This window comes from Saccostrea cucullata, unplaced genomic scaffold, assembly GCF_032062105.1.
Source record: "Saccostrea cucullata isolate Sc308-1 unplaced genomic scaffold, CSIRO_AGI_Scuc_v1 ctg3151, whole genome shotgun sequence".
In the NCBI taxonomy this organism is placed as follows: Eukaryota; Metazoa; Mollusca; class Bivalvia; order Ostreida; family Ostreidae; genus Saccostrea; species Saccostrea cuccullata.
In genome coordinates this window covers 1-11064 of record NW_026933514.1, presented here as the reverse complement: position 1 = coordinate 11064, position 11064 = coordinate 1, and the positions used below count along the sequence as shown (strand labels likewise).

The following is an 11064-nucleotide window of genomic DNA, read 5'->3' as shown; positions in this document are numbered from 1 at the left end:
GTATAAGAAAAAAAAGCTATGTCTCTTCTTAATTTTTAGCTCACCTGAGCCGAAGGCTCAAGTGAGCTTTTCTGATCACATTTTGTCCGTCGTCCGTCCGTCTGTCCGTCCGTCTGTCCGTCTGTCTGTCCGTCTGTAAACTTTTCACATTTTCGATTTCTTCTCAAGAACCACTGGGCCAATTTTGACCAAACTTGGTACAAAGCATCCTTGGGTAAAGGGGAATTTAAATTGTTAAAATGAAGGGACATATCCCCTCGCAAGGGGAGATAATCAAGAAAAGACAAAAATAGGGTTGGGTCATAAAAAAATCTTCTTCTCAAGAACTACTGGGCCAGTAAAGCTGAAACGTATGTGGAAGCATCCTGGGGTAGTGTAGATTCTAAATTGTTCACATCATGACCCCCGGGGGGAGGGCGGGGCCACAATGGGGGATCAAAGTTTTATATAGAAATATATAGGAAAAATCTTTGAAAATCTTCTTCTCAAGAACCACTGGGCCAGAAAAGCTGAAACTTATGTGGAAGCATCCTGGGGTAGTGTAGATTCTAAATTGTTCACATCATGACCCCCGGGGGAAGGGCGGGGCCACAATGGGGGATCAAAGTTTTATATAGAAATATATTGGAAAAATCTTTGAAAATCTTCTTCTCAAGAACCAGTGGGCCAAAAAAGCTGAAACTTATGTGGAAGCATCCTGGTATAGTGTAGATTCTAAATTGTAAAAATCATGACCCCCGGGGGAAGGGCGGGGCCACAATAGGATATCAAAGTTTTACATAGAAATATATAGGAAAAATCTTTGAAAATCTTCTGCTCAAGAACCACTGGGCCAGAAAAGCTGAAACTTATGTGGAAGCATCCTGGTATGATGTAGATTCTAAATTGTTCCAATAATGACCACCGGGGGAAGGGCGGGGCCACAATGTGGAATCAAAGTTTTATATAGAAATATATAGGAAAAATCTTTGAAAATCTTCTTCTCAAGAACCACTGGGCCTGAAAAGCTGAAACTTATGTGGAAGCATCCTGGGGTAGTGTAGATTCTAAATTGTTCACTCCATGACCCCCGGGGGAAGGGCGGGGCCACAATGGGGAATCAAAGTTTTATATAGAAATATATAAGAAAAATCTTTGAAAATCTTCTTCTCAAGAACCACTGGGCCAGAAAAGCTGAAACTTATGTGGAAACATCCTGGTATAATTTAGATTCTAAATTGTTCAAATAATTACCCCTGGAGGAAGGGCGGGGCCACAATGGGGAATCAAAGTTTTATATAGAAAGATATAGGAAAAATCTTTGAAAATCTTCTTCTCAAGAACCACTGGGCCAGAAAAAGTGAAGCTTATGTGGAAGCATTCTGGGGTAGTGTAAATTCTAAATTGTAGGAATCATGACCCCCGGGGAAAGGGCGGGGCCATTATAGGGAATCAAAGTTTTACATAGAAATATATAGGAAAAATCTTTGAAAATCTTCTTCTCAAGAACCACTGGGCCAAAAAAGCTGAAACTTATGTGGAAGCATCCTGGTATAGTGTAGATTCTAAATTGTTCAAATCATGACCCCCGGGGGAAGGGCGGGGCCAAAATGGGGTATCAAAGTTTTACATAGAAAGATATAGGAAAAATCTTTGAAAATCTTCTTCTCATATGTGCCCATGGAAGGATCATGGGGTAGTGTAGATTTCAAAATGTCTAAATTATGATCAGTGGGGTAGGGTGGGGATGCATTATGTATAACAAGGGGGAAATCTGGTAAAGAACAGAATGGTCAAAGCTTCTCAGGTGAGCGATGTGGCCCATGGGCCTCTTGTTGATATTAAGACTGTGCAAAAGGTATTTTGCTACAATGTCCAAGACCAGAAGAGCTTAAGCAATGGTAAGGTTTTTGTCTGTCTGTTTGTCTGTGAACAATATTTCAAAAAGCTACTCCTCCTACAGTTTTGGTCCGATTTCAATGTGACTTGGCACAAATACTAGTCTACACTAAGATACATAATTTAATGCACCTGTTTATGATTTCAATTAATATTATTGCCATGGTTACTAAAAATAGAAATATTACTTGGTATGCAAGTAGATTAAATTAAAATACATAATTTAATGCAACAATTTTTTGGGATGAACTGTGTTTCCATGGTTACTAAAAATAGAATATCTGTGAAGTTCCTTTAAATTGTTACTTCTCCTACAGCTGTAGTCTGATTTCAATATTTAATGCATCTGTTTTTGATTTTAATGAATGGGAGTCTGGTTTCAGGGCCATAAAACTGAGATAAACTCACTTTTGATCTTGGTCTTTCTTTTTCAAAAAGGATTAATAGAAGAAAAGTGAGGCTGAGATAAAAAAAATGAGGTCATCACAGTTTTATGGCCCAGGGGCCTGTTCTTAGATATGAGCCTGAGACAAAGTAATAAAATATGTTCTTCAATATATATACAAGACATTCTTGTACACCCTTTAGCATTTTATCAGAAGGGGGTGGGGGTGGGGGGTCACCAGATGCCTAACATAGCATGCATTGCTATATATTTACATTTGCTGTGATTTTCTAATAAGCCAAGTGTGAAATTGATTTGAAAACCATTTTTGTGTATACTGACGCGTAGAAATATACACGGAGAAACGTGCGCTAACGTGACATCACAATGAGGCTACAGCGACGTTAGCAAAATGCATCAAAATAGGACGGCGAGAAATTCAAATATTAAGTTTATTATTGATGCTTTAAGACATGGAAAATGTAAATATAAGGAATGTTTTTAAGTTTAGTGTGAATTATTGATGTGTGAATCACACAGACGTGCACGAAGACATATTTTTCATGAAGCACTAGCGCGCTTCATGAAATATCCTACGTGACAAGTCTGTGTGATTCACACACCAGTAACTCGCACAAAACTTAAAAACGTTCCTTAAATGTCCATTATCCTAAGTTCAAGGAAAAACATCTCTTATTTGTAAGAATTTGTCAGCCCCCGGATCCCCACCATGGCCTTGCCCTAGACCCACTGGGCGCCTCATTCGCCTGACTTCTACCCCCTTCCCCATTATGAAATTCCTGGATCCGCCACTGAATGTCTAACGTAGTAATATTCAGTCTTTTCCATTTGCATTCTATAATCTTTATTTGTATTAATTCTATAATTTTCCTTTTGTATTTTGAAATTTTCCATTTGTGTATTGTTGTATTCTGTAATTTTCCATTGTATTCTATAATTAAGCATTTGAATTGTATAATTTTTTATTTGTATTCTATATATTTTTTATTTGTATTGTAAAAAATCATTTGAATTTATGGAAGAGCATGTTCTATATATGAAAAGATCAATTTCTAAAATGAGGCAAGTTATTGACAAACAAGTTGAGGAAGCAAGAATATCAGCAGTCTCCTTTAAATTCATCATTTTGCAAGTTCTGTGGTCGATACAATGACCTTGTGAAGAAATACATTTAAGCATTGAATTCATATTTTTGGCTGTCTTCGGTCCTATAACACACCTGGCCGTGCCGACAAATTGAATACCGCGCGTTATTTGTCGGCAAGGCCAGGTGTGTTATAGGACCGAAGACAGCCAAAAATATGAACTCAATGCTTATATTTACATTCTCTAATTTTCCTTACTCATAATTGCTTATTTCGTTAATCTTTAATGTGAATTTAGCGCCCTTCAAAACTGACGTGGTTAATAGACGTAAGAGCCGTTTGTGACGTCAGATGACGTTGCAAAGTTACATAACGCAAACAAACATTGCGAGGAAAAAAAAGTGACAAATTAATTTTAAACGCACATTTGTAGTATTTTTTACGGTAATTTAACAGAATTATAGTCTTTAATTAAATTGAGTCAAAACATTGTACATTTTGGTGTTCCTAGATTATAGAAAATGCATATACATGTAGTTCCTACTGTGTATCCTAACGCGCGGTGACAAGGTTTCGCGTGTGTTATAGATATTTGTATGTCGTGGATTTCTAATGAATTTCATAGGGAAAAATACACGGAATGTAAATATTTTTTCATGAAGTCAAATGCTGTCTGATTTTTTTTTTTTTTTTTTTTTTTTTTTTTTTGCACACTGATTGTTTGGCCATTATTTTCACTCCTCCATGGTACCTGATGCCATCTCTGATGTTTTGTACGAAAGCCGGATAGGCTCATTTCTGAAAAGATAAAAAAAATTTAACTTGCTATAACGAGTTAGTTATCTAGTTATAACGACATAGTTCTCTCATCATAACAAGTTAGTATCTCGTTATAACGAGTTAATTATCTTGTTACAACGAGTTAATTATTATCTCGTTATATTTGCATATCCACTGCTCTCTCCCACTATGGACATGTAGCCATCAACAGCGTTCATAGCACTATAGACGCAAGTGCTCCTGCTTTGAGTGCAATTGCTCTATCAAATTCCTGTAGAACAATCTCCACTATAATTGCATAAGTTGTCGAGAATAATTAAATTTCCTGATTTTATTTCTTTAAAAATTCAATTTTGGTCAATATATTTAATTGTATAATAAAACTTTTTAAAATTTGTAGAAAACTGCCATATTTTTATTTTTTGTATCATGCATATTTGTACAAAGAACGATAACTCTCCACACTTGGGTAATAACATTCAGAAATCTAGTATAACTAGTATATCTACTTCAAGAATAATTTCAGCTATTAAAAATAAATAGAAGAACTAAAAAAATAGAAAAGCATTATGGAGTAATAATCATTATAAAAACATTATCATTTTTCATCATAGTGTTAAATCATTGATTTTTGTCAGAGGGTTTCAATATTGATCGATGACGTCACAACTGCATCAAAACAAAAATTAAGAGAATGTGTTGACGGCGCTGCTTGTATCCAGATAACTGTGTTTGAGAGGGAAATACTTTATAATTGTTTGTGATTTTTTTTAGATAAAATCTAGGATCGTTGATCAGGTGTACCGATTTTAAAGCCGTATGTTTTTCATTACTGAAGACAAGAGGCCGCATCCTTATGTAAGTCAGGATTTCCTCTGATATTCTTGAATAAATCAAAGAATGCAAATATAAGTAATAAACAACGATTATTCAGTAAACATGGCATTATGAATAGCAATAGCTCTGTTGGCATATTTTCCATGATGCGCTAGCGCGCATCATAGAATATGCCAGCAGAGCAATTGCTATTCATAACGCCATGTTCACTGAATAACGTTGTTTATTATACTTCATTATAAATATTCTAAACAACGCTTTATTTGATTGGTTCTAAGTTATCACGTGATCGGGCCGTAAAACCTCATATTTCCCGGCCGTCGGCATGCTTTTCATCATATTCCACCTCTTCGGATACTTAGTGCATTTTCCCGCAAAAATTATCGTTCGTTTGAAGAAAACTCCCGAGAGTATAGTAGACGTCACAATAACCTGGTTTACGTCACAAAATTGATGATAATGTGTTGACCAAAGGGTTTTATAGTAACTTTTTGTTAAAAATGAAAGTGAATTTGAGAGCGGTGCCAAATTTGAAAGTTTATGTTTAATTCAAAGGTTTTGCTTGTTTCGGTATAATAAACAATTCATTGCATGAATGTTCGGGAAACATGAAGACTTATTCAGCCAAGAAATATCATATTCCCCTCGGGCGAAGCCCTCGGGGAATATGATTTTTCTTGGCTGAATAAGTCTTCATATTTCCCTCACTATCATGCAATAAATGTATATTATTTCTTAAATAACGACTTAGTTTTTTCTCGTTTTAACGAGCTAATTATCTCGTTATAACGAGTTAATTATCTCGTTATAACGAATTAGTTACTGGTACATAAATGCATAAAAAACTTTGTAAAGGATACACTTACCTTAACCTTAGCCCCACTATTCGAAATATAAACTAATGAAATGCAAAGTCAAATTTAAGCAGCAGCACTTTCCAAAAATTACAAAATTATGGGAAATAATTTATAGCTTATATCTTAATTTTAAATAGGGTTTGTCGTTGCGATATTGGAATTTGTTTATGACCTCCATGCAGTAAACAATACAAGAATTTATCACGAGACTGCCAAAGCAGGTGACCAAACTAGATTTAATACAGGAGGGAGTGCACCATGATATTAACAAAGTAATTCTTAAGCTACAGAAGAATTTTCAAATTTTTTCAAATAAAATTTTTTTTATTTCAGTTTCTTGAAGAAGGATATGGAGATAACGAACAGTATACAGTCTCAAAGTCCTTCTCTGGTTTTACATGAAAAAGATGTTACAAATGTATTAAGATGGTAAAATGAATAATATAGAATGGATTATTGCTAAAATCAAGCAAAGTAATGAATCAGCAAAAAATGGGAAAAATGTATCTTAATTAACCTGTATCTATAGCAAATAAATGAAAGAATAAAATTTCTTTTTGATGTGTTGACAGAACACTTTAGAAATGCATCTTAATTACTTATTACACTAAATGAGAAAAAATCACTTTATTTTACTTTTCGTATAAAGCCTTCAACATGAGTAAAATTTTGTCAAATCTAAAAAATGGTCTGTTGCATACTAGTAGTAATAATGACCCAAAGTTCTGTTCCTTCCACATACATGACTTATATAGCGAAAGAAAAAAAACTGTGAGTCAAAACTCATTAATTTCTGCAAACCCCATGTATCACCTTCTACCCGGTTGTTACGCGGATCTTTACTTAAAAAACTATTTACAATTATCTGTCAAATAGTCCCGCCTCTCTATATATCTGTAAACACATACTCTGTCACTGTCCCACGATCCAACCCAGAGAAGATGTGTCTGGTTGTCATAACTCAGGCTCCATGGTTTGTCTATTCCATGCGGTTGTGTCATTATCAGCGAAAGAAAATTGCCATCTTTGTCTATCATGTGTACCAATTGGCTCCTAAAGTCACATACCAGGATGTGTGACAATGCATCTGTACAGATTCCACGTGGTTCTAGTAATGATCCATCAAGAGATCCGATGTAGGAGAAGCGATATTTCCCATCACCCTCGGTCACCACTACTCCATGGTCCAAGTCAGACACAATAACATCTCCATTGCAGTTGTCTGTGATGTACAGAGGACTACTGTACAGATTTTGACCTTTATTATTGTGTTGTATTTTCTGTAAGTGCTGTCCTGTATTGCTATATCTATTTACTTTGGCTGTCTTTGTATCAGTATTACACATCCCGACCAGCAGGTCTCCAGTCGAGGGGGAGCTGTAGACACAGTCTGGTCGCCATGGTGTTTTTTCCCTTTATCAGAATAGAAATGGTTTTGTTATCTTTAGATAGTTTATCAATGTTATGATTACTGTCCATATAAATGAGATCACCAGTGATATTCACTGTGTGTACCGCATAACTCCACTGTTTTATATCAGTCAGAAAATGTAGTGTGTCGCCTTCGGTATCTCTCAATATGATATTCTTATAATCACTGATCCAGACCAAGTTTGATGTCACACAGGAAATGTGTCTTATATAATTTACATATGGAACTGTGTCAATTCTGTGTAACATGGGTGATGACATCAGTTTTAGCAAACACTCATTTCTTACTTGTCTTCTTCTTGTCTCTATTACTTGGATATTACTCAAACACATTATCACATCCTTCATGTTCAATCTCCCAGTCATATATAGCAAGGCGTGTTGTGCGAGATTTAATGTGTCTTTTATCTCGGGAACACGAGTTTTCTTGAACAATAAGAGGAATTTTATCGGTCTGTTTCCTGACTGTTCATGTCTGTCTTCAAAGTTCTCCATGTTAGCAAGGTTTCTGTCTATTTTTCTCGTCTGTTGTTTCAGTCTATGCAAAAGGGTTTTGTGTTTTATTTTAACATCACACATGACAGTGTCTATGAGGCTCCTTAGTTTCTGGGCTTTTGTTAGCATCTCTGACTGACTATTTGAGATTTCTGTGTGACAAATTTTCATATCAGCTTTGATTCCTGCCAGTACACAACAGCTGTTATACAGAGTCTCACTTCTGATGCTGTGAATGATTTCTTTATGTTGCTGTCTGTTTGTTTTATATGCTACTCTTATATCCAGTACATCGTGATTTCTGTGTTCTTTACATTGGAAACAGACTGGAAGTTCACATGAGTGACAGAACATATCATAGATTTTTTCTGGATGTCTCGCACATATCTCTTGTTTTGGGATGTATTTAAATTTCTCCCGGTATATTATCACATCATGGTGTATTGTATCTAGATCAATAACATGTCTCTCTTTACACTGTAGACATATGTCATATTTACACGTGTTACAGTAGAATTCTGTGTCCCCCTCACATTCAGAACACTGACGTATTTTACACTGGACGCTGGATCCTTGCAAGCTCATTATAGGTTAATTCTTGCTGTAGTTTACTATAATTTGAACAATATGACAAAATAAAAAATTTTAGAGCGAAATATTCGTTATTAGCAGACATATTTTTGCATTCATATGAAGCAGAATTTATGCAAAATCTAAAAAGAAGAAAACACTTGCAGTGGCCTTCAACTCAACATTTAGATAGAAATATCAACGACGTAATGTCAATTAACAATAATAATTTCCATTCCTATGTCGATAGGATATATCCTGGTGAGCTTGAGATAATAGATATCACAGAGTCTGTCATATCTGTTTCAGATTAGGATATTTTTATTGAAAAGGACGTTATAATCTAACAACAAAGCTATATGATAAACGTGACGACTTTAATTTTTCTATCTACAACTTCCCTTGCTTATGCAGAAATATACCTTCATTGTCTACATACGGAGTTTATATCTCTCAATTAATTCGATGAATGCAAGAGTATGTTCTACGTATGAACAATATCTGAAATGAGGTAAATTGTTGACAAACAAGTAGATGAAACAAGAATATCAGCCGTCTCGTTTAAAGTCATCATTTCGTAAATTACAATGACCTTGTCAGTAAATACAATTTATCATTGAGTCAAATGCTGACGTTTTTTATACTAATTGTTAGTCCATTATTTATACACAGAGTTGACGACGTATTTTTTTTCCGGTTTTCCCGACAATAACAAGGAACACACGGCGGGTGTGACCGGTCGGTAGGGAATGCTCACTCCTCCATGGCACCTGATCCCACCTCTGAGGTTTTGGAGGCCTATGTTTGCTGTGCTCCTACTTTTGTATTGTTTTATGGACTTTTGATCTTGAATACAGTTCGTTATCTCCATATCCTTTATTTCATAGATTCAAAAAGACTATATATCATTAAGTGATGATTCCAATTTACATTATTTTGTAAAGTCTTTGATTGTTTAAATTTTAAGTTTGATTGTAATAAAAAACATTGTTCTTTTGTTAATTGAGTTGCAGAAACAGAGATATTGTTTCCAACAAGAATTTCCTAAAAGAAACAGAGATATTTCCAACAAGAATTTCCTAAAAGAATATATATATTCCATGCTAGATTTCAATTTTAGTTAACCATTTCTATGTAAAGATATGCAAAATTTTATGAGAAGGAAAGAAAAATATTATCTGTTTTAATCCCTTACATATTTGATACATAATTTATTTTGCTTTATAGTTGTAGAGAATGTTTCCATAGTCACGAAAATCAGTCGCCGGTGATTTATTTCAAACTGACGAATTGCAAATAAAAGATGACCTGAATAATGCCGGTAGTTGGTTTACAGTACCCACTTTCTCGTTGATTTCTGAATTCATTCTTAAAAATTCAAGTTTTTTATGCAAATTTGGCTTTAAAAAAACCCTATAACTTAAAGACGAAAGCAAAATAAATGAGTACTTACCTGTTTTAATTCTTGAAATAGGTTTTCGTAATTATTTTGCCTCAAAGAATAGTTCTGTCCGTCATGCAGCAGCCAATTTAATGTTTCCAGTGTTAAGGAATATAAAATTACCCGCTTATAATGTTTTAACAGTCATCATGTGGCCTTAACAAAAGGAAATTTGATATCTCTGGTATGCAACCATTAGATTTTACTGAATGTAAAAACCTAAAAAGATAAAAATAAAATTCTGTTGAATCTTATAAGTACATTTGAATGCACACCGTACATTTCTGTCATCTTCTGAAAAAGGATATGCTATATTATGACTTTTCAGTAATGCATGATATAACTTACCTTGCTTTGTTGACAAGATTCTTTTAAAAGTTAAAATCAATTATAACAATAGGGTATTATACATTTATTGCATGAGGATGAGGGAAATATGAGGATTTATTATATAGCTAATAAATAGTCTCTAATAAAATACTGTAAAGTACTTATTTCCACGGGGTCATCTATCCTTGAGTACGAAATTACGCGGATATCTTGGATTGTCATAATATGTCCTTAATGAATCTTCAGTACGTTGTGACAGATTTCCGCGGAAAAAATGTGTTCGCTTACATAGCGGAAATTAATCCCTCGCGGAAAAAAGTACGTCTACAGTACTACCAAAAATCTAAAGAATTTTAGCGTTCAATATCTTGATGTTTTATTTGGCGGGTCTTGGTAGGACTGCACAAGAACATCAGTTTTATGCTTTAAATACCAGTTCACATAAGGTGAAGCTCTATTCCTTATATATTTTATCTATTCATTAAGATTGAGCACAGTTTTGATAAGAAAATTACATAATGTTAAAATCAAATTCGATATATACAGATTATACAAAATAACACAAAGATAACAAAAACATATAACATTATAATTATTTCATTAAGATGTCTTCGCCCGCGTGGAGCAGTGGTTAGAGTGTCTGCTCTAGAGTCGCGAAGTAAGGAGTTGATTCTTACGTCGCGGGTTCGAATCCCACTGGGATGTGGAGACCGGTCCTTAGGGTGAGACCGTATAAACCGAGGTCCGCTGTCGCAGTAGGTGCTGGCACGAAAAAGATCCCTCCTTGCTCAGTGACCCTGAGTGCCGGGTGTAGGACAAAATTTGCAGCTCTCCACCGGCTAGTGGTGGCGTCTCCATATGAGTGAAAATTTTCCGTTATTATTTCGTTATAACGAGATAATTATCTCGTTATAACGAGATAACTAACTCATAAAGAGATAACTATCTCGCTAT

The 11064-nt window shown here is 34.9% G+C and overlaps 1 pseudogene; it reads right to left on the bottom strand.

Annotated features, from left to right (window-relative positions):
- Positions 1-6694: 6694 nt before the first annotated feature.
- Positions 6695-8354, bottom strand: LOC134238528 (uncharacterized; annotated as a pseudogene).
- Positions 8355-11064: the final 2710 nt, after the last annotated feature.